Source organism: Hyla sarda, chromosome 3, assembly GCF_029499605.1.
Source record: "Hyla sarda isolate aHylSar1 chromosome 3, aHylSar1.hap1, whole genome shotgun sequence".
In the NCBI taxonomy this organism is placed as follows: domain Eukaryota; kingdom Metazoa; phylum Chordata; class Amphibia; order Anura; family Hylidae; genus Hyla; species Hyla sarda.
Genome location: NC_079191.1, coordinates 218887746 through 218911129, shown reverse-complemented (window position 1 = coordinate 218911129; position 23384 = coordinate 218887746). Strand labels below are relative to the sequence as shown.

At 39.1% G+C, this 23384-nt stretch overlaps 1 protein-coding gene and 1 long non-coding RNA gene across 5 annotated transcripts in view; one reads left to right on the top strand and one right to left on the bottom strand.

Annotated features, from left to right (window-relative positions):
- The window catches only part of BACH2 (BTB domain and CNC homolog 2), a 304321-nt gene that overhangs the window by 181199 nt on the left and 99738 nt on the right, over nt 1-23384 (top strand). The gene's annotated exons all lie outside the window — the stretch shown is intronic.
- The window catches only part of LOC130362120 (uncharacterized), a 58028-nt gene that overhangs the window by 29969 nt on the left and 4675 nt on the right, over nt 1-23384 (bottom strand). Inside the window, exon 2 of the long non-coding RNA XR_008891280.1 lies at nt 7924-8040. This is a non-coding gene — a long non-coding RNA (uncharacterized LOC130362120). The remainder of the gene's footprint in view (nt 1-7923; nt 8041-23384) is intronic.

The window sequence follows — 23384 nt, the reverse complement described above, 5'->3', positions numbered from 1 at the left end:
TATATAGAAAAATAGATTACTTTGAATAACACACCCTCTGTAAATGCTATGTGTTCATTCCAAGAGTCTGTTCTTTTAGTGCTCAGCCTGCTGTAAAATGGACCTATGTGATAGATGATGTAAGTACCTCTTTAATGTTGTTCATCAGTATGCAGTGCACATTAACCACTCTGCTACTCAGAGTGCTGTTCATTTCTGTGTCAGCAGGTTTTTCCTAGATACTTACATCTGCTCTAGGGTCTGTTATATCTAGTGAAAATTTGCCTTTTTACTGGGATGACCAATCTACTGTGACTCTGATTTAATTGATAGCATGTCAACTCATGGCCAAGAGGCATGCTAAAGAGAGCTAGTCTCTGCTTTTTCAGAAAATTCATAGCCTAAATCTCGCCGGTACCAACCGTGTTCCACTTGGTGAACAGCTGAGACAGTTCCATAAAAAGAAGCTTCTTTAGTGCATTTGAAGATTTACATTTGTTTGATTCATAAAAAAAAATCAGGCAGTCATCCAGCTTCATCCAGTCTCTGAATATTACCTATATTACCCAATGCTTTGAGTTTGTCCAGTCTAATACTGAATTCACGCCATTCAGGATTTCATGAAATGGTTGAACAAAAACGTAATAAGCTAACATCAGTCTTCCATTAATCTAGTACAGGCAGCACCTTTTTTCCGTCACCCTGGAAGCTGTTTACTTACACTCTTTACTATTCATTTGGAATGCTGAAGCTCTTTTAGCAAATCAGTCCTGATACAGAATATAAAGGTGAGATGCACAGCTACTGTATTGAGAAGTGTATAAGGTACAGTCCATTACATTTTGATTTGAGGGTTAACAGAATACATAGAATGTATACCTTTTTTCATTTGAAAGGTATACAGGACCGTTGCGTTAATATTCCTTCAGGAAAATGGGTCCCGTCAGGATTGTTACAGTAATGTCAGATTATCTAACAATTACCTTTATGTAACCTGTGATTTCATCTATATACCAAGTATAGTGGAATTTGTTATTAATCGCAATCTCATTTGTGCATAATTTGTCAGATTCATACAATCTTTTGATTTTACTCATTCACAAAATTAACGAGAAACAATTTCTGAAGCATGAGAGATGACACATTTCTCCTCTTGTGCTGTGCAACGGCATCATAATTATACTGGGAAACTAATGACAGAACAAGGCTTTTATGTGCACTGTTTCTGCCTTGATGGTCTACTCTTGAGGGAATAGCCAAGAGAAAGCCTGTGAGATGAGATAGTAGTATAGCAAGCTGGGCACCTTCACCTTTCATCACTGCCAACTACTTCTGTCAAGCCTACCGTGTATGCTACTGATGTGTATGCACTTGTTTACTAGTTGGGTGCTTAACAAACATGGGATTCATGGCCTTTAATCATTAAGTGAGTGGTTGAATTCTTGAGATATGTTGCTACAGATAGCTGTAATTAATATCTTTCATCCCTCTTGGAAAAATAATCTGCAGGACAATTTTCATAGGAAAACAATAATATTCTTGTATGCATTCTTGTTTGCTGGTTTCTTAGGGATGGTGCAGACCTATATCGTGGCACCATCTTTTGAACCATGTTACCTGTTTGCCTGTTTTCTTGGTTAAATGATTAGCCAGAAAAGTAAGGCTGCTTGAGATAAAAGTAGATGGTGGTGTCATATGCACAAGGTGATTTTCTTAGCGTTACATATGAAGTGAATAATTATCACTTCTTGAAGCTGATGATTTAAAAGCTGGAAAATGGACAAGCTTAAAAAATATTACAAACTTAAAAAGAGCAAAACTGTGATAGCTTGATGACTTAGTACTTGCCAAAAGTGATTCAAGAAAGGACAGCCAGTGTCATGGCACCAAGGGCTCATGGATGCATGTGGGGAGCAAATAATAGATGGTCTGGTCATATCTCACAAAGGATTTACTGTAAAAAATGTTGGAAAAGTTAATACTGGCTATGATAGAAAGGGGATAGAGTGCACAGTGTGTCCTGTGTAGCTGAGTGCCCATATTGACCCCTGGAGTATGCAAAGACAAATATCCCTTTGTAAGCGCTGCACTCAGTGTGGAAGATAACGATAAAACTTAGATATAGTTTCAAAGCCTTATTAATCCAATTACGCGTTTTGGGTACTGAACCCTTCGTCAGATTGGCCAGTTGGTTGCCAATCTGATGAAGGGTCCAGTACCCAAAACACATAAGTGGATTAATAAAGCTTTGAAACTATATCTAAGTTTTATCGTTATCTTCCATGCTGTGTGCAGCGCCTACAAAGGGATATTTTTCTCTGCATACTCCTGGTTTTTCTGCAGTTGTCTACTATTCTACTCTACTCTACGGCAGCAGCATGGTAGACTCCATCTCATGTACCCTTCATTGTAAGGATGTTATGCGTATGTTATATACACTCAAGGTGAGCGGTATATATTGAGTTATCCACTCCTCTTGTTATCATTAAATGCACGAGGTGCCGGTTTTTGGTTGTTCCATTTTTTATCTTCTCCATGCTGACCTCTGTCCACTGCCAAAAGCACTTACAATTGACATGGGAGCATGAGAACTGGACCATGGAGGCATGAAAGTGGCCTGGTTTGAGGAGTCATGTTTTGTTTAACATTACATAAATGCCCTGGTGCATATGTGTTTTGTTACCTGGGAAATAAATTGCAACAACATGCACAAAGGGAAAAAGGCATAATTGATGGAGGCAATGTGATGCTTTGGGCAATGGTATGCTGGGATACCATTCATGTAGAAGTTAATTTTATTAGTACTGATATGATAACACCTTAGCATTACTGAAGACAAAGTATGCTCCTTCATTGCAACATTATTCCCTAATAGTGGTTTCTTTCGGCAGCATAGTGAACCTAGCCACGCTGAAAAAATTGTTCAGTAAAGATTTAAGGAACATCACAAAAAGTGCAAGGTTTTAATTTGACCACCAAATCCCACAGTATAATTTAACATCTTTGAGATGTGCTTCAAAAGAAGGTGCATGGAAACTGCCCTTCGAAAACCTACAGGATACCAAGGATCATGGACGTCTTGTGGAATGCATGTCTCAATGGACTGTAGGCAGGTGATAGTAATATGGCTGATCAGTGTGTCCAAAAACTATTGAATTATATGGCAGCATATGAATAGACTGGAGAATCTTATGTAAATCTTTGCTACCTCAGGAATGATTCTATACAGGTATGTGAAGAAATAAATACTTAAGTGGTAGTTTCTATTGTGATACGCCTCTTCTGAAAACCATCAATTTCATGTTTAGATTTAATTCCCTTTTATGCTAGTTAGAACATGCAGGGTCTAGATGGAAGCCTTGACACTTTGTTTTATATTTTGCGTTGTATGCTACATGTATCGTTTTGTTCCTATTTAACTGTTAGAGTATTTATTCTACATTTGACATAGATCCTTCAGTTATGGGAATATCCGTGTTCTACTCCCCAACTCACAAATACATAATTGTTCTCAGTTTGGTATGTTGTTTCCAGCATAATTTGTATGATTCCCTATTCCTTTTTCCAAATGGAGAAAAGGTATGTATATATAATGTGTGTGTGTGTGTGTGTGTGTGTGTGTGTGTGTGAAAGGGTTAATGTTTTTGTTTTGCAGCACAGGCATAACTGGTACCTATAGAAGGAGAATTTCTTATCAAGGTTGTTAACCTGCTGTGATTCTTATTCTCAATAAAAGCAATTAAGAGAGATATTCTTTAGTCAATATTTGTAGCTATGAAGAGCAATGAGGGTGATGTATAGGATCTTGCATGTTGCCATGGAAACATGGTCCATAGATATCTCTGTTCTATAGCACTTAAACCAAGAAAACCTTTTTTTTTTTTCAGGCTTTGTCACAGAATGAATTTATATGAGTATCACTGTCTTGTTCTGCATTCAACTGCTAATAATTCACCCTGATTTTTTAGCGGAATAGCTGTAGCCAATATGAATATATTTTTGATGTGCTAGGGGATTGAAACCCACCAGCTCATACTGTTAATGCTTACTAGCAAGCCTTCAGTGATGTCATCATCATTACTCATCCCAGCGTCTTGAAGATGCTAAGACAGCATATTCACTGCACTGCGGGGCTTATGGCTGAAGATGCACAGTGTCTGCAGTCTCATGTTTGCAATGTTAAAAAGTATCTAATTTCCTTAGACATGGAAAAATCTCAAGTAAAGCTTTTTTGACAGTATACACCCATATACATACACACAGAGGCGTACCTAGTGCCCCTTGGGCCCTGGTGAGGTGTTGTATCAGTGCCCCCCCCTACAGCCCCCGAAATACATATGGATTAAACACTCTGCCCTGCTGTACTGCTGTATAGATTAGATTCTGTGATCCTCTATATGAATTGCAAAGCTACAACTACCATCATGCGTAGAGAGCCTCAGGCATTATGGGAGTCATAGTTTTGTATCAGCTAGAGAGCCACGGATTGGAGCATAGTTTCTCCCATTATACCTACAGAACTTACAAGTGACTACAGCTGATAGGACGGTCGAAAGAATACACAATGATATCAGTGACCTGAGTGACGTCTTCTCTATTGTTTTTTCTTTCCTTCTCCATCTTGTACAGACACCTGGACTTCTTCCAGCTCCATCTTCTCTGCAGAGTCTGACACCCGCACATCAAAGACTCCTCCCTTTGTCAGCAGATCCTCATCCTCTGTATGAAGCCAAAAATTATTATAACTCTGCCAAATACACTGCCCCCTAAATATAATACTGTCACACACTGCGCCCTCTGAATATAATACTGTCCCACACTGTACTCGCTGAATATAATACTGTCCCACACTATACACCCTAAATATAATACTGCCACACACTGTACCCCCTAAATATAATACTGTCTCACACTGTACACCCTAAATATAATACTGCCACACACTGTACACCCTAAATATAATACTACCACACACACTGTACACCCAAAAGATAATAATGCCACACACTGTACTCCCTAAATATAATACTGCCTTACACTGCGCCCTCTGAATAGAATACCGCTTCACACTGTACCACCTGAATATAATACTGCTACACACTACCCACAGAGTACTGCTACACACTGAATATACTACCACACACTGTGCCCTCTGAATATAATACTGCCACACCCTGTACCCTCTGAATATAGTACTGACACACACTATGCCTGCTGAATATAATACTGCCACACTCTGTCTCCCGAATATAACCCTCCCACACACTGCCACTGTACCCTGTGAATATAACCTGTCACTCATTATGCCTGTAATAATAATACTGTCACACACTGTGTCTTCTCAGTTAAGCTGAATACCACCCCTGCAAGGTCCTCCTCCAGACCCCTTTGTCCTCTTCCTCCAGACACCTCTATCCTTCTCCAGGCTCCTCTGTCACCCCAGACCCCAAGTCCTCTCCACACTCCCCTGCCCCCTCAGTCCTCTCCACGCTCCTTTGCCCCCCTCCCCCAGACTTTAAATGTTTATGTATGATAAATGTATGATAGATGTGAGTGTGTATGATAGATGTGTGCATGTATGTATGATATATATGTGTGTGTGTGTGTGTGTGTATAGCAGATATGTGATCTATCCTACATACACACATCACACATACATCTTTCATACATACACACGTCCAGTTGAAGCCGCAGTTGCGGTGAAATGGTCGTTGACCTGTCTCCCCCCCCGTCTCCACTCCCGATGTTTGTGAACCCCTTCGTTTGAAATAAAGAAGAACCTTTTATACCAGCGTATCGAGTGCCGTGAGCATCCTTCCTACGTGCTTGCTATTATATACATACATATACACTTCTATCCTACATACACACATCTACATACATACATACGCACATCATACATACACACACATCATACATACATATGCACATCCCCATATCCTCTGTCTCCTCACCTCCCCCCCATCCTCTGTCTCCTCACTCCCCCCCCCCAATCTTTAGTCTCCCCACACTCCCCAACCCCCATTCTTAGTCTTCTCGTAACCCCCCCCCCCCTGACAATAGACAATCAGTTTTTATAGCCAGAATTACCCCATTTATCATTTTAAGCAATTTGGCCCGCAGTAGGTCTTGAGTGGGAAGAGATCAGATGGACTAGCCTTGCACATTAGAGCCTCGCCATTGGTTTCCTGGTTGTCCTTCCTTAAAGCACTTTTTGTAGGTAATAATGGCTGCATACTGGAAACACCCCACAAATCCCTACATGCAAAATGTAAACGGAGTGGCAATTGTGGCAATTTTTCAGGATGCAGAAATGGAGGAAAGAAGTAGAACCCCTAAAGGGAAGAACAACATAGAAATCAGTGGCAAAGCAAAGACCAGTGGCAAAGTTTCTATTACTTCCTACAGGCTCCTGTAACACTGCGAACAGGTTGTGAGACTGCAGAACCAGGTTTTTTTTATTTAGTAGCTGCCTTTCCATGTTCTGAATAATGTCTCCCTGTGCTCAGATGCCCCTAAGACTTTAGGTAGGGCAGAGTAGGGAGATCCACCAATAATCATGCAGGAAACACATATTTAATGTTGGAAGCAGAAATAAATGATTACGCTTCAGGATTTTGCAGCATATAAGGGTTGTAGTACTTTTGGGATGAGTAAGAAACAACTCACCAAAAATAGTTACAGCAGATAAGTGTTGTAGTATTTGAAGGATAAGTGAATAACAACTCACCAAGTTTGATGGCAGCAATTTGCCAAGGATAAATACAACTGGCAAGGGTTGCAGGATGATTCAGAGAAACAATAACCATGCAAGGACCACATATAACAGGACAGCACACTCCACAAAGCCACACAAGCAACCAAAAAATGAAATGTTAACTTTAAAAATAACAGTTCCCCCCGCCCTTCCAACCCCCATCCTCGGTCTCCTCAAATCCACCCCCCCTCATCCTCGGTCTCCACCCCCCATCCTCTGTCTCCTTACCGAACCCCCCCCCCCCCCCCTTCAAACCACAGTCTCTTCATCCTCGGTGTCCTCGCCTTACTCAGACCCCAGCCAGTAAACTCCCCTCCAGTGCCACGCTGCTAGTATAGTAAACAGTGAGGTGCAGAGGCTGCTTCTGTGTCAGGGCCGGTTTGCTGGTTGTCAGGGGCTTGGATCAGACATTATGTGCGTGCCTACACGGGGCATATTTGCTCCCAGCAGCCCCTGGCCTGTCTGGCTCCGATGAGCACAGTCTGCATGGCTCCCCCCTGTGGTCCTTACAGAGGTGGTGCAGGCCAGATTTAGATTAACCCCACACCTGCTGCAGCGGCCGATCCCGCTGTCCTGCAGAAGAAGTAGGTGTTGATCTAGTAGAGGGGTGGCCTGACTTGTTTTGCGGCCTCCCCCCTTCCGGGTTTGCGCCCCTTCCAGGCGTGTGCCCCCGGCGGGGGCAGGGTTCACCAAGTGGTAGGTACACTACTGCATACACATAATATGTAGCCAGAATGAATCCTTTATATTTAAATGTATAACTGTTGTATCAGGTACCTTTTTTCTTTAAATAATCTTTGGTGTGTGTATACATAAAGAAAAGCAGTATTTGCATCAACTATATGGCTTACTTCCTACATTTTAGTTTCACCCCTCTGCAGGCTCCTCCACTGGTCCTGCTGGAGCTTTGGTTCTTGTAGATATCAAATAAATAACCCAAATGGTATTGGGAAATGACCACATATGCAACAGGAGCTTTATGTAGCATTGATATTAATTAGGATTGCACACAGTCACTATAAGTAAATTATTGCACACCTCATAAAGCATATCAAATATCATATCTCATATGAAATGTAAACAGAGCATAAATGTATAGATATTGGGGCAGTGACAGGATACCAGGAGGATCAGTGCATATATTGTCAAGTAACTACAACAGCAGCCAGTCAAAACAAAGTACTAACCTATGGAGAGTCACTGGTGTTCCCCCACCTCAACCTCCAATGCACTTGGCTATCCTGCTTCATCCAGAATCAGTGGGAAAAGGAGGTCCTGCCTCTCTATCACAGACATGCACACACCTGTTGTAGAAACGTGAAGAACATAAGAATTAAGTACTTTGATTCCACCACTGGAGTTAGATAGAACACTTAAAATCTTAATCCTTCCAGTACTTTTTAGGGGCTGTATACTAAAGAGAAATCCAAAAAAGAAATGCATTTCCTGTGATGTCCTGACCACAGTGCTCTCTGCTGACCTCTGCTGTCCACTTTAGGAACTGGAGAATCCCCATAGCAAACATATGCTTCTCTGGACAGTTCCTAAAATGGACTTTCAGAAAGAAGCATTTTTTTGTAATAGGATATATTACAAAGTTTCTCATTGCTTGTACTACTGACTTATGGGAAAACAATAACAATGACAGTTATACTTTAAAGCAATGTGCAGACTGGTATGTCATCCCTTCTGGTTAATGTTAGGTATGATTGGGCAATTTTTAATGTCTGTCACAATAGAAGGTAAAGAATCCCAATCATCAGCAATGATGGAGAGCACATCTCTCAGTGCCATGACTTGACAGAGCAGAGAATATAAATGATAGTGTCACTGAGTGCTCCAGAAGGTAGCACGGGAATTCCACTTCAGTAAATTACATTACTGAGACAGACCCAACGGCATTGTATCTGAATGAGCACAGGAAAGAAAAGGTTGTCAGCATAATGCTGAAGATATTACAAAACAACTGGCTTCAGGCTTAGACAGCTCTCTGTTTTATTCTGTTTTGGAAAAATCCATATGTTTTATAGCACACAGTTTGTGTGTGCATCTATATATATGTGACAGCATTGTTTGAGCACAAGTGATGGTGACAATTTAAATACTATAACATGTCTGTCAGTGAGCCAAATGATAACATCTAGATTACAGAGAAGACAATTATAATAACACAATGAAAAACAAGAATACAGTACTGTTTTTAAATCCTAAGAATAACCTATGGGTGCATTCAAAGGTATAATATCCTATGCGTATTTGATGTTGCAGATTTGAAGGTGAAGATTTTATGCTGTAGATTTCAAGTTAAATCTGCAGCATTAAATATGCAGCATCAAATATGCAGCATCAAATATGCACAGGATACTCTGTACATGTGAATGGACACTGCAAGTAGATCAGTTAAAGGTGGAGCTGTGGAGTTGATAAGCCAACTTTCTGATCTTCTTAGCTTTATAGATTGTTATACTGAAACTATTTTGATTTCTTTTTGGGTTTAGATATTAAATTGTTATTAAACAATATACAGCCATCAATTTTTTTGGCTGCAATGCACTCCCTAAGTTTTCATGAAAGAGTTTTTTTTTTTTTTTTTTTTGAGGATTGGAATATTGTACTTTCAGTGCACATATTCATGTATATATAAAAACAGCTAAATTAAGTTTTTTATTAAAAACTAATTTCAGATATATTGATCATTTATTTAGTACTTTTGACATAGAAATACTGGAGTAAAGTGCACTGCCAGGAAACATCAAAACAATCTAGTAATGAAAATATGAGCAGAAAACAATTAATATGAGCAAGCAAAATTACCTAGGTCAACTTGGGCTCAATATGGTTGATACTATTTGTCACTTAGAATGTATTCTTCATTATCATGTTTACCCACTTCTAGTCCAGGCCAGTTTTGAAGTTATTATGTGTATTACATAACTTTTTCTGTTGTGCAAAGACTTTATTTTTGTAATTATTTTTATTGTATTATTATTATATATATTTTTTTATGTTGGGGACTAGGTTAAAAAAAAAAATATTTTCTATATTACTAATACAAAGTATAATAAAAATACTTTCTGTAACACTTGGGTGGTATTTAGTTTAATTTTGCCTCTATGTTTATGTTTTTTGTACATATTTTAAAGGTGTTTTTTCCCTATAAATGGGGGTGACATTTGACATAATTAAAGGGGGAATACAGCCCCATGCCACTCTCTGTGGAGCTGGTCTAGGTCTACTAAGATCCAGCAGCTACCCAGCAACCGGTAGTTAAATAGTAATTTACATACCTATAACTAGCCAGTATAATAGTTGTATTTTTATTGTGGTACTTATACACAGTTGTGTTTCAATTTGCAATATTATTTATTTCTGCGATGACTTTGCAACATTGAAACAAAATAAGTAAATAAATACATAACTAATAACTTGATCCAAGCCTCAAAAATGTCAACCCAAACTAGGGGAAAAAAATAGTGTTTTAAAGGAAACTTCATATAGCTGATATGGGCTCATAGGGCAGGGGACATTGGTTAACAAGGTACCTTTACTGTTTTTATTAAATGCTAATTTGGGCATTTGGTGCACTGAGGGTGTTACTTTACTTCTAGATGCCCTGATCTGTGTTCCCACTGCTGTAACAGTGCCTTTTCATGAATATTCAACTAACCCTCTGCAGTGACTTAAAGGGGTACTTCGGTGGAAAAGTGTTTTTTTTTTTGTTTTTTTTTTCAACTGGTGCCATAAAGTTAAACAGAAAATGACTTCTATTAAAAAATCTTAATCCTTCTAGTACTTATTAGCTGCTGAATACTACAGAGGAAATTATTTTCTTTTTGGAACACAGAGCACTCTGCTGAATCACGAGCACAGTGCTCTCTGCGGACATCTCTGTCCATTTTAGGAACTGTCCAGAGTAGTAGAAAATCCCCATAGCAAACATATGCTGCTCTGGACAGTTCCTAAAATGGACAGAGATGTCAGCAGAGAGCACTGTGCTCCTTATGTCAGCAGGGAGCACTGTGTTCCAAAAATAATTTCCTCTGTAGTATTCAGTAGCTAATAAGTACTGGAAGGATTAAGATTTTTTAATGGAAGTAATTTACAAATCTGTTTAACTTTCTGACACCAGTTGATTAAAAAAAAAAAAAAAAAAAAAAAAAAGTTTTCCACTGGAGTACCCCTTTAACTCAAGGCCACTTGTCATAGGGGGATGCATGAATATTCATGAGAAGGTGCTGTTACAGCACCTAGTGATAAAGTAACGCCCCCAGCATATTAATAAAAATGTTAATGTTACATAAAATGGCATAGCTGAGAGGGATAATAAAGATATATTGTTAATACATGTACCCTGACCTATTAGCCATATCAGCATGTTAGGGTCCTGTAACCTACTGTCAGTTTCCCTTGAAGAAAAATAAGTAGAAAATACATTTTGCATTGTTCTCAACATGTAACATGTGAAATAATAACCTAAAGCGGATTTGCCCTTCAGCACCACATTGCTTGTATGTATCCGCCTCACTGTTTACTGTAACTAGAGTACAGTCCTCCACTAAAATGTTTTCTAATACTGCATATTTGTAACTCTAAATGGGCTCTGACTATAAAAAAAAAAGAAAGAAAAGATATTAGAGAAGGAACCTGAATATTTTTAAAACTTCGCCTTAGAATTAGAACACTTATTTAAGAAACCAAGTTATTCAACACTTTTATCAGAATCAGAATTATTTACAAAAAGTTAATAAACAGTATGCCATATTTAGAAACGTGGCAATATTATTCTAGAAATATAAATAGAATATCATTCTAGAAATATAATAGGTGAAATAGCACTCATTTTATTTCTTGGAAATTCCCTTGAGGTCATGTATATATTTTTAATAATCTATATATAGTTCTGTTTTTACCCTACACAGCAGACGCCTGTACTTCTTTGAACAAATGCAAATGTGAACATCTGAAGTTGCTCAGGGCTGAGAGGAATTTCTGCTTTCCTTTAAGCAATCTGATTGTAAATTTCCTTATGATGCAGTATACAGTTTGCTGATCTGAAACTTTTTTTTTATTATTACATTAGATAATGAAGTAATTTTTTTTTTTTTTTTTTGCAGAAATTACTTTCAGTACCTTGTTGCTAAAAACCCATAGTTGCAATGATGTCTATGGCATTTACATAAAGCTTTCACGATTGTGTAAAAAGAAACTTTTGTTTTTACTAGCGGGAGGGAACAAGAGAAATAAAAATCCCAGACAGCATGAACCTCAGTAGTGGGGTATGTCCCACATCAGAACAATTACTTCATTTATATTTTTATGACATACGAGGCAAAGAATTTATAATAAAGAGATCTTTATTATGAGATCTCTGGTGACCTAAAAAGTTCCTAGTTGTGGTCCTGTGTATAGTCAATAGTGTAATAAAAATGGTGTAGTGATCTTTATGACCTGAGTTAACCTGAATACTAAGAGAGGCTTGAAACTGCAAGGTGGTTTTGCAGGTAAATCTTGATAATTAAAAAGCAAAGTTAAAACATCATCACTTATGTAAAATAGCTAGAAGTAAAAAGCAACAAAAGCATTAAAAAACGTAAGCGTAAGGGCATTTTCACACTTGGTGCTACACGTGTTTTGTGATATCGGCCAGAAAACTGGGCGAATGGCACGTGGACGTATACTACAGCATTGCATTCAGTGGATCAAACCTAGTGCTGCAAAAGAACTGTATACACTTAAAAGTCACTTTTAGACTACATAAAAAAAAACGCCATTTTATAACTTTTGGGGGTAAAGATGTTGGTCCATACGTTTAAAATGATACCCTACTTATATAGGTTTGATTTTGTTTTACTTCTGGAAAAAATCATAACTACTTAAAAGTCCTCTTAAAATGTCCTCTTCTGACCCATATAACTTTTATTTTTCTGCATACAGGGATGTGTGATTTTTTTGCTCCATGATCTAAAGTTTTTATCGGTACCATTTTTGTTTTGATCGCTTTTTATACATTTTTTTAATGGTAGAAAAAATGACCAAAAAAACGCTATTTTGGACTTTGGAATTTTTTGTACATGTACGCCATTGTCCGTGCGGTTTAATGAACGATATATTTTTATAGTTCGGACATTTACACATGCGACGATACCACATATGTTTATATTTATTTTTATTTAAATTTATTTTTATTTTTATGGGAAAATTGGTGATTACGGTTAAATCACATTTATTAACTTTCTTTTTTTACACTTTTTTTTTACACTGTTATAGCTCCCATAGGGAGCCAGAAAGTTAAACAGATTTGTATATACTTCTATTGAAAAAATCTTAATCCTTCCAGTACTTATCAGCTGCTGTATACTACAGAGGAAGTTATTTCCTTTTTGAATTTCTTATCTGTCTGACCACAGTGCTCTCTGCTGACACCTCTGTCCATGTCAGGAAGAGTTCAGAGCAGGAGAGGTTTGCTATGGGGATTTGCTCCTACCCTGGACAGTTACTGACATGGACAGAAGTGTCAGCAGAGAGTACTGTGATCAGACAGAAAAGAAAAACTCAACTCCCTCTAGTATACCGCAGCTGATAAGTACTTGAAGGATTAAGATTTTTAATAGAATTAATTTACAAATCAGTTTAACTTTCTGGAGCCAGTTGATAAAAAAAAAAATTGTACCCCTTTAAGGATTGGCTAAATTAAATGAGATTTTTAGAAAAGTCAAAGAAAAACCAGCAGTAATGCATTAACAGAATAAAATAAGGACACATTGTGCTAAGAGAAGTGTACATGGAGTGTGCAGGACTGGATAAAAGTGATCTTCATGAATAAATCACCAATCTGCAGTGGCCAAGAAGATGATGCTTAAACTTTTGTCTGGTGCCATTCTAATAAAACATATAAAGATGACGACTAAAGAAGACAATCACATTTCCCTGCTCATTTATGGCATGGGGTAAAGGACCAGAGGTGATTGCAAATATTGTGGGATTTTGTTTTCCTCTGCCTAATCTGGAAAATGTATTCCAGAATATATTTCAATATTTAATATAATTAACTTAACATTTTTTTTAGGTATATTTCCCGAAATCAGAATGTTCAGTTGATCATTTTTGTTTTGTGTCATATCTGTGAATTGTGTATTTGCTGCAAAATGAAAAAGCTGGGTGAACAACCCCTGATTCCATAATAATTGCCAGTGTTGTAACTGTCACAAGTGCTGCTTCAAAAGCTTTTTTCTGTGGGACAAGCCGCTGGTGGAAATTGGGGGACAGCTGTCACAGGACCCTTGTTCTTTTGATAGGTGAGGGTCCCATGTTTTCTAAATATGCCATACATGTTAGGAATACCCCTATAAGCTGCATTGATAGGTATCACTAGTGGATGACAATTTCTGAAGGTTTATTATTGATGATTTTGTATGTTTACAATGGAATGGTTTTTTTTCTTCAGATTACTCGAAAATGTACTCATGTACCACATTATGTACAGTGTACAGTATGTATTTAGAAATGATAGAATGCTGCAATGCCATCTGGTGGTCAATAAACGATTTTCTTATGTGTTTGCTAAATCGTTAAAGAATACTATTTTCCATGTTTTAAACAATTATTATTATTATTACTTTTATTTTAAACCTGAAGACTATAGTTAGTAGTGTTAAACAAATTTTTGCTGAACTGCACAATGGAGGAAACAATATTTGAATCCATTATTACCAATCTAATCTTATAGGTGCTGTTGCTAGGCTCCTGTTATAAAAGTAGAGAGACTTTCTACTATTATTGTTTTCAAACTTTTATAATGGTAGTGTCCTTTATCAAAAATAGTATGGAAGTTTTTAATGTGCAGGATAGTCAATTTCTGAGAGCCTTTGTTATGTACTCTTTTTTTTTTTTTTTTCTCCCTCTGTGCCCGGGCTGCCAAACTAAACAAAAGAAACTTTAACTCACCTTCCTACGTTCCACTGTTGTGCCCATATTGGTGTCCCATTCTCTGTTCCCTGTGTACCTGCGGGACGGTGAGTCATGCTGTGCTCAGCGTATCACCAGCCACAGCAATCTCCTGCTGCAGCCATTGATACGCTGAGCGCAGCATGACTCACCGACCCACAGGTAGTGGAAGAAGACAGGGACCGGAGAACGGGACACCGATATCGGTGCAACGGGGGAACATAGAAAGGTAAGTTAAAGTTTGTTTTGTTTCGTTTGGCAGCCCGGGCGGAGAGGGATAAAAAAAAAAAAAAAGCACACCATAGTACTCCTTTAACTGCTGTATGAAGGGGAAAAAAATAATCTTTAGGTAGGTTCACACCTGTTATGTGAAGTACATTTGGGGTATATATTGGCATACCCACAGAATAGTATGTGAGCGTTTATCGCAGGGTTCCTGAGCTGTTCCCATGTTCAGTGGCCCGTAAGTATTCTACTAGTGACCACAAACTAGTTTAAGGACTTAAACTTGGGACTTAAGTGTGACCATCTATTATTTGGAGTCCCGCAAAATTACAGTATATGCTTAGAAATGGACCAAACATTATCACTAATAGACTAAGTTTGGGGCATCATACTAAATTGGCATAGCATGGGTACACAGAGGTATACATGGACATGCCATTTTGCTGGTATAGTGACACATGGTTCACATTAGCTAGTGTGACTATATCCTCAAAATCAACAGGGACTTCATGCATGTGCTCACTTATTTTGCTGAAGGTTAGTGTAGATTGTGTGAGTGTGTTCCATTTTATTAATCCAGTTCAATTTAAAGGGGTATTCCCATTTTAGCTTGTTATTCCCTTCCCATAGGATAGGGAACAACAAGCTGATTGCGGGGATCTGACCTTCTCGAATGGGGAAATAACTGTCACAGTGCAAATGCGTGACCAGCATTTCATTCATTCTCTATGGGGTTTACCGAACATTTCTGAATTCAATGCTCGGAAATATCCTCATAGAGGATAAATGAAGGGATGGAGGGGTGGCTGCAAATTCAATCTAAACACAGTTACATATTAGTTCTCAGGATCGTTGACTTTCCAGCAGTTGGCCCCCCACCAATAAGATTGTCTATACCAAGAGCCTCACATGGTTAGGAAAACAAAGCGGGAAGGGGGTGGGGGATTTAGTAAAATCAGTGTTTAACACCCCATCTCTTAAAGCTTTCCTGTCATTTTAGTAAGTTTTTTACATGTCTCGTTACCTGACTATAATTACGATTAGAGTGAATCTCAAGACTGAGACCCCCAACCAAGCCTAAAGGAAATCTGACTGGCTGTTCACCCGCACTTTACCCAATATACTAGGTTATAGTTTGGGTGAACAGCTTTAAAAACATCCTTACTTACTTTAAAATGTGCATTATTTGTAGCCTTATGGCAGGTTATAGGGGTACTCCACTGGAAAACATTTGGTTTTTAAATCAACTGGTGCCAGAAAGTTAAAAAGATTTTTAAATAGAAGTCATTTACAAATCTGTTTAACTTTTTGGCACCAGTTGATTTTAAAAAAAAATGTTTTCCAGTGGAGTACCCCTTTAACCTTCTAGCTGCATTGTACAGCTCTGTGCAATGGAGGCAGGAAGCCATCTCAACAAGCTCCCCTGCCTCCTCCCTATTCTCTGTCCGTCCCACCCCCTTGCTGAATATGCTACTGTATGCTGGGTAGGCAGGGGTACTTGCACTTTGCTCAGAGAGCAGAGTGCTCATCCATGTGTGTCATTGGAAGTGGTCTGTCCTGTGAACAGCAGGATGACAGCATCACCTACCAAATCCCTTCTCGCAGCTCACAGACCCAACCCCTCCCCACTCAGCTCCATGTGTATACTGCTGCTGGTCAGGATATTTAATATAGTATATATGCACCTCATCTGAGGCTGTGTTGACATGTTGCATTTTTGCAGGTATTTTTTCTGTTTTACAAAAAATGGTATTAATTACTACAATTGCACAAATCACTGTAAAAACGTCATTTTATAGAAATTTTGGGAAATCGCTATAAAAACATGGCTAAGAAGGGAAGTGTTAAGACTTTAAATCTTCATAAAACACCTCAGTTGTGATCATAGGTCGTTACTTCCTCATGGCAATATTTCTCAAAATTTTTTTTTATTTTAAAACCACTCTTTGAATAAGAAAACTCATCAGAACTGCATGCAGTGTGACCTGACACCAACCCACTTATGAGGTTAGATATAGGCTTCTTGTTGCTACAATCTAGCCAGGTGATTAGGTGAACTGCAGTGATTACACTTCACTCTCAACCTCTTTAAGCGTTCACACTATAGGTCAGTTTGGATAACAGCAGCATGACTTCAATACCAATTGTTTGGAGAGATAAAGAAGAAATATGTAGAATCATCCTGTTTAATAATATTTGAGCACTAGTCATAAAAACAGAACATAAAGAAAAGCTCAATGACCATATTTTAGCAGTATTCTAAGAGATAGGCAGTGAGAGGGAAAAGCATGACATAGCAGTCTGAGCAGCGCCGTAACCTTTAAAATGCTAACACAGCTGTAATGTGTAATTACAGAAATCAGTGTGAGAATTGTTGCACTGTATAATTATCTTTTCCTGAAACTTTATTGCTGAATGAATTATTAATCCAAATCAGTGTTGTATAGAATTTCCAGGAACAAAGAGATATAGTCTATAATTAAATGGCATCGGTTTTATTTTTGTGCTTGTGTTTTACTGTGCTGTAATTGATAATTAATTGGTAAAAGTATGTAGGAGTTTCAGGTGGGTGGCATCTGCAGGTTCTTCATGCTTTCCAATCAACAGTGTAAATTGCTTTGTTCTTTTGCCATTGCTTGGCATCTTAACATACCCATTATGGCCCTACTGCTGCTTATTTATGTCATGACACCCGAATGCCTTCTGCTATTCCTATATAACACTGGTTATCTGTCAAAAATGGAAAACACAGGAGATGGCAAATTCAAAGTCGCTGGCTTCCAGCAATAAAAAGACATATCCAAAATTAGTGTTCACACTGACAAAACATGATATATATTAGATTTTTTTATCCTTTTTTGATTTTAGCTGTGTATTTTTGGGTTACATTCTTAATCATGGTCTCAAAGAAACCATGGAATCTATTTTTAAATTGATTTCTGATACAGTACATATCCTTGTGACTTAACCTCTTTTGGACTCCATTATAATAAGGACAGGACGTATTTTGTGTGTATATTCATGGTAAGTATATGAAACAAAGTTAGATATAAATATGACAAATATTGAATATTTATCTATTTGTCATTTGCTGTAAATTAATAAAATTATAGGATTTATTATGTATATTGTATTTTTCTATTTTGGGTTGTATTTTGTAAATCAAAATTGCTGTGTTTTTTTTTAAACCAGTGTTGGAATTCATTGTTATTTGCATAACTCCACGGTCGGAGGTGTTTTGTATGACGTCTCCTCTCCCTCTTGCAAACTTGGACAAAATTGTTGGTACCCTTACATTATAGACAGAAAAACCCATGATGCTCCCTGAGTTAACTTGAAACTGGCAAAAGTAATTATGAATTATAAATGACTGAAAATTATCTGATGAAAATCAGACATTGCTTTTGAATTGTGGTTCACTGCAATTCAACAATTTTTGTAACTCTCAATGAGACTTCTGCACAAGTATCTAGGCCCACTCCTCATGAGCAAACTGCTCTAGCTGTCTCAGGTATGAAGGGTGCCTTCTCCAGATGGCATGTTTCTACTCCTTCCATATATGACATAGAAGACCATTTTAGAATAGTCCAGCGTCCCCACTAAAACCTACACTGAATAAAGTGAAGACAGCAACTCCAGATTGGGTTAACTATGCCAAGGCTTATTATTAAGGGTAAAATCAAATAAAGATCTATTAACAATTCCATACCATATCAAATGTTGAATTTTGTGTACCTGTCATTGGCAAAAATGTTTTATGTAATGTAGAAAATAACATTATATGTATTTTTGTAATATACATTGGTTATAAGATGTGTATATGTTTGTCCCTGCAGCTATTGCCTGTGTGTCTTTGTGAGGAGACCAAATACAGGAAGTGTGGGTGGACAAGTAGAGCTCTGTACAGTGAGGACAAGCAGGGCTCTGTGCACTGAGGACAAGCAGGGCTCTGTACCGTGAGGACAAGCAGGGCTCTGTACCGTGAGTACAAGCAGGGCTCTGCATGATGAGGACAAGCAGGGCTCTGTACACTGAGGACAAGCAGGGCTCTGTACACTGAGGACAAGCAGGGCTCTGTGCACTGAGGACAAGCAGGGCTCTGTGCACTGAGTACAAGCAGGGCTCTGTGCACTGAGGACAAGCAGGGCTCTGTGCACTGAGGACAAGCAGGGCTCTGTACACTGAGGACAAGCAGGGCTCTGTACACTGAGGACAAGCAGGGCTCTCTACACTGAGTACAAGCAGGGATCTGTGCAGTGAGGATAAGCTTGGTTCTGTGAACTGAGGACAAGAAGGGCTCTGTACACTGAGGACAAGCAGGGCTCTGTACACTGAGGACAAGCAGAGCTCTGTACAGTGAGGACAAGCAGGGCTCTGTGCACTGAGGACAAGCAGGGATCTGTGCACTGAGGACAAGCGGGGTTCTGTGCACTGAGGACAAGCGGGGTTCTGTGCACTGAGGACAAGCGGGGCTCTGTGCACTGAGGACAATCAGGGCTCTGTGAAGTAAGGTCAAGCAGGGCTCTGTGCACTCAGGACAAGCAGGGCTCTGTGCACTCAGGACAAGCAGGGCTCTGTGCACTCAGGACAAGAAGGGCTCTGTACACTGAGGATAAGCAAGGCCCTGTGCAGTGAGGACATGCAGGGATCTGTACACTGAGGATAAGCAGGGCTTTGTGCAGTGAGGAAAAGCAGGGCTCTGTGCAGTGAGGACATGCAGGGCTCTGTGCAGTGAGGACAATCAGGGCTATGTGCAGTGAGGACAAGCAGGATTCTGTGCAGTGAGGCTCTGTGATACACTTCTGACTCACACAACAAGATGATTGACCAGCCAGGAGCCTGCACAGAGCCCTGCTTGTCCTACCCTCACTTCCTGTATTTGGACTCCTCATAGAGACACACAGGCAATAGCTTCAGGGACAGCATTTTTTCACCCAAAAATATACACATTTTTTAACCAATGTGTATTACAAATATACATATAATGGTATTATCTACATTTATATAAAATGTTTTTGCTAACATCAGTTACACTTTAATATTTTACAGCCAATCAGTAACCTCCCTCTAATAAGGAACCGAGGGGCTGAGTGGTGCTCAGCTGGCATAAATAAAGTTTCAGTTCCTGCCTCAGACCATGAGGCTAATCAGCAAACCTGTCTGACAAACCGAGCTCCTGCACCTGTGAAGGCCATTAAACTGACAGGGGAGAAAAAAGCAGGATCCAACATGGGGGTGTGTCTCCTGACCCTATTCAGGGTGGTGGGTGGCCCTTAAAACTCTTGGGTATTTTAAGGGCCACCTGTTGGAGGACACCTGACCTGCGACTGAGCCCTAGCTTCCTGACACTGGGCAGCACATTTTGCTCCAGAATGTCATTGTACCCTGTACAGATTCAAAACACCCTGTGCCGGATGCCGAGCCTTCTCCATGCTTTACAGGAGATAAAATTTTCTTTTCTTTTTATGCATCATTTTTGCATATACAAATGTAGAGCTGATTTGACTTGCCAGAAAGCTCCAGTTTTGCCTCCTCTGTCCATAAGACATTCTCCCGAAGCTTTGTGGCTTGTCAATATGTATTTTTGCCAATTCTAGTCTAGCTTTTTTATGATTTTCTTTCAGCATTGGTGTCCTCTTCGGTCTTCTTCCATTAAAGGGGTAGTCCAGTGGTGAAAAACGTATCCCCTATCCTAAGGATAGGGGATAAGTTTGAGATCGCGGGGGGTCCGACCGCTGGGCCCCCCTGCGATCTCTCTGGCCAGATAGTGGATGTCGACCACCGCACAAAGCGGCGGCCGACACGCCCCCTCAATACATCTCTATGGCAGAGCGGGAGATTGCCGAAGGCAGTGCTCCGGCTCTGTCATAGAGTTGTATTGAGGGGGCGTGTCGGCCGCCGCTTCGTGCGGAGTTCGACACGCCCCCTTCCCGCGGGCTGTCGGGGCTCCGTACAGGAGATCGCGGGGGGCCCCAGCGGTCGGATATCTCCTTTAAGTCCACTTTGGCACAAACAGCAACAGATGGTGCCATCTGACACTGATGTTCTTTGACCTTGGAGTTGACCTTTAATGTCTTTGGAAGTTGTTCTTGGCTCTTTTATTATCATTCATGTTATCCATCTCTTCAATTTGTCATCAATTTTCGCTTTTGTGGCCATGTTCAGGGAGGTGGACTACAGTCCTGTGGACCTTAAACTTCTGAATAATATATAATAATATATGCAACTGTAGCACCTTTTAACATTATTGTCTATAATTTAATTAATTTTTCTAAGCTCCTGAGACAACTCACTCTTGGCTTTTTGTGGTTCATGTTTGATATGGTGCACACCATGAAACCAAACAGCACAGTGACTACTTTTCACACTGTAAATAACTAGACTGACTAATTACAAGTTTGTAGACACCTATGATGCTAATTACAGGACACACTTTAGTTTAACATGTCCCTATTGTCAAATTATTTCCTTTATTTTCTAGGGGTACCCTAATTTTTGTCCATGCCAGTTTCATTATTTTGTTTTTTAAAACTATTCTGTTGAACCACAATTCAAAAGCAATGTCTGATTTTTATCAGTACATTTTCAGTAATTTTTTATTCGTTATAACATTTATCAGTTTCAAGTTAATTCAGGGAGCCTATTGTGGGTGTTTCTGTCTTTAACGGAAGGGTACAAATAATTTTGTCCACATCTATACATATACAGTATATGTGGCACTTTCAGAATATGCTTAACCCCTTAACAGGGTACTCCCGTTGAAAACTTTTTTTTTTTTTTTTAAATCAACTGGTGCCAGAAAGTTAAACAGATTTGTAAATTACTTCAATTAAAAAATCTTAATCCTTCCAGTACTTTTTAGGGGCTATTTACTACAGAGGAAATGCTTTACTTTTTAGATTTCTCTGATGTCATGACCACAGTGCTCTCTGCTGACCTCTGCTGTCCATTTTTAGGAACTGTCCAGAGCAGGAGAAAATCCCCATAGCAAACATATGCTGCTCAGGACAGATCCTAAAATCGACAGCAGAGGTCAGCAGAGAGCACTGTGGTCATTAAATCAGAAAAATCTGGAAAGGTTTTGATAAATCTCCCCCTAAGGCCTTAACCCCTTCCCGCTATAGGACGTATGCATACGTCCAAGCATCCGACGCATTCGCGCAATTGAACATATGCATACGTCCTAGTGATCTCCGGCACTGTCGCGGGCAGCGCAGGAGATTGGCGATGGCACCCGGCTTTTAATCACATCCGGAGTCCCGCTGCAGCTGCCGGAGCCGCGATCATGCTGGTCCCGGCAGCATTAACCCCCTAGATGCCGTGATCAATCCTGATCACGGCATCTATGGTGTTGACAGGGGGAGCGCACTCCTCCTGTTCACCAACTGTGGTACTGCTATACGATCGCGGTTCGCCGTTGGTTGCTATGGCAGCAGGAGGTCAGATAGTGACCTCCTGTCTGCCTGCTACAGAAGCCTGTTATAGGCTGTAGTGTGTGCAGCTCATCAGGTCATACTGTGCTGCAGTACAAATGTATAGCAGCATAGTATAACCTGTAAAAAATAAAATAAAAAATGCCCCTTTCCCAATAAAAGCCCTGTATTATCACCAAAAAAGATAAAAAACAAAAATCATGTTCAAAATAGGTATTGCCACGTCCGCAATGACGTGTAATATAAACCTATAATGTAAATTATCCCACACGGTAAATGTTGTAAAAAAAAACATTAAAAAAAGCGCAAAATTTGCCAATTTCTGTACAGATAGCGGAATAAAAAAGATCAAAAGGTAGCACGTAGCACAAAAATGATACCAATAAAAAGTACAGCTCATCCCACAAAAAATAAGCCCTTACTCAATGGCGTCGGACGAAAAATAAAAAAGCTATGGCTGTTGGAAAATGAATGGCAGAAAAAGAATTTTGCTCAGAAAAGGAAAAAGAACATAGAAAGCTATATAAAATGGGTATCGCTTTAATCGTCCTGACCCACAGAATAAATATAACATCTCTTTTACCGCAAAGTGTACACCATAAAAAAAAGAAAATAAATGTTTTAGTTTTTCACAAAAAATGCTGCATGTGTCAACAAAAATGCACCACTTATATAAAGTACAATATGTCACGAAAAAACTGAATCGCTCTGCTCAAAAAAAAGCATTCTAAAGTTATTACCATTTAAAGAGATACATGCCAAATAAAAAAAAAAAAAGAGCCTGGTCATTTAGGTAAAAAATGGGTCCGTCCTTAAGGGGTTAAAGGTATATTTGTACTGAAATTAAATTACAGACAGGTGTGCCCTTTTTAATAATTATGTGACTTTTAATCAACTGGTGCCAGAAAGTTAAACAGATTTGTAAATTACTTCTAAAAATCTTAATCCTTTCAGTACTAATCAGCTGCTGTATTCTCCACAGGAAGTTCTTTTCCTTTTGAATTTCTTTTCTGTCTGACCACAGTGCTCTCTGCTGACATCTCTGT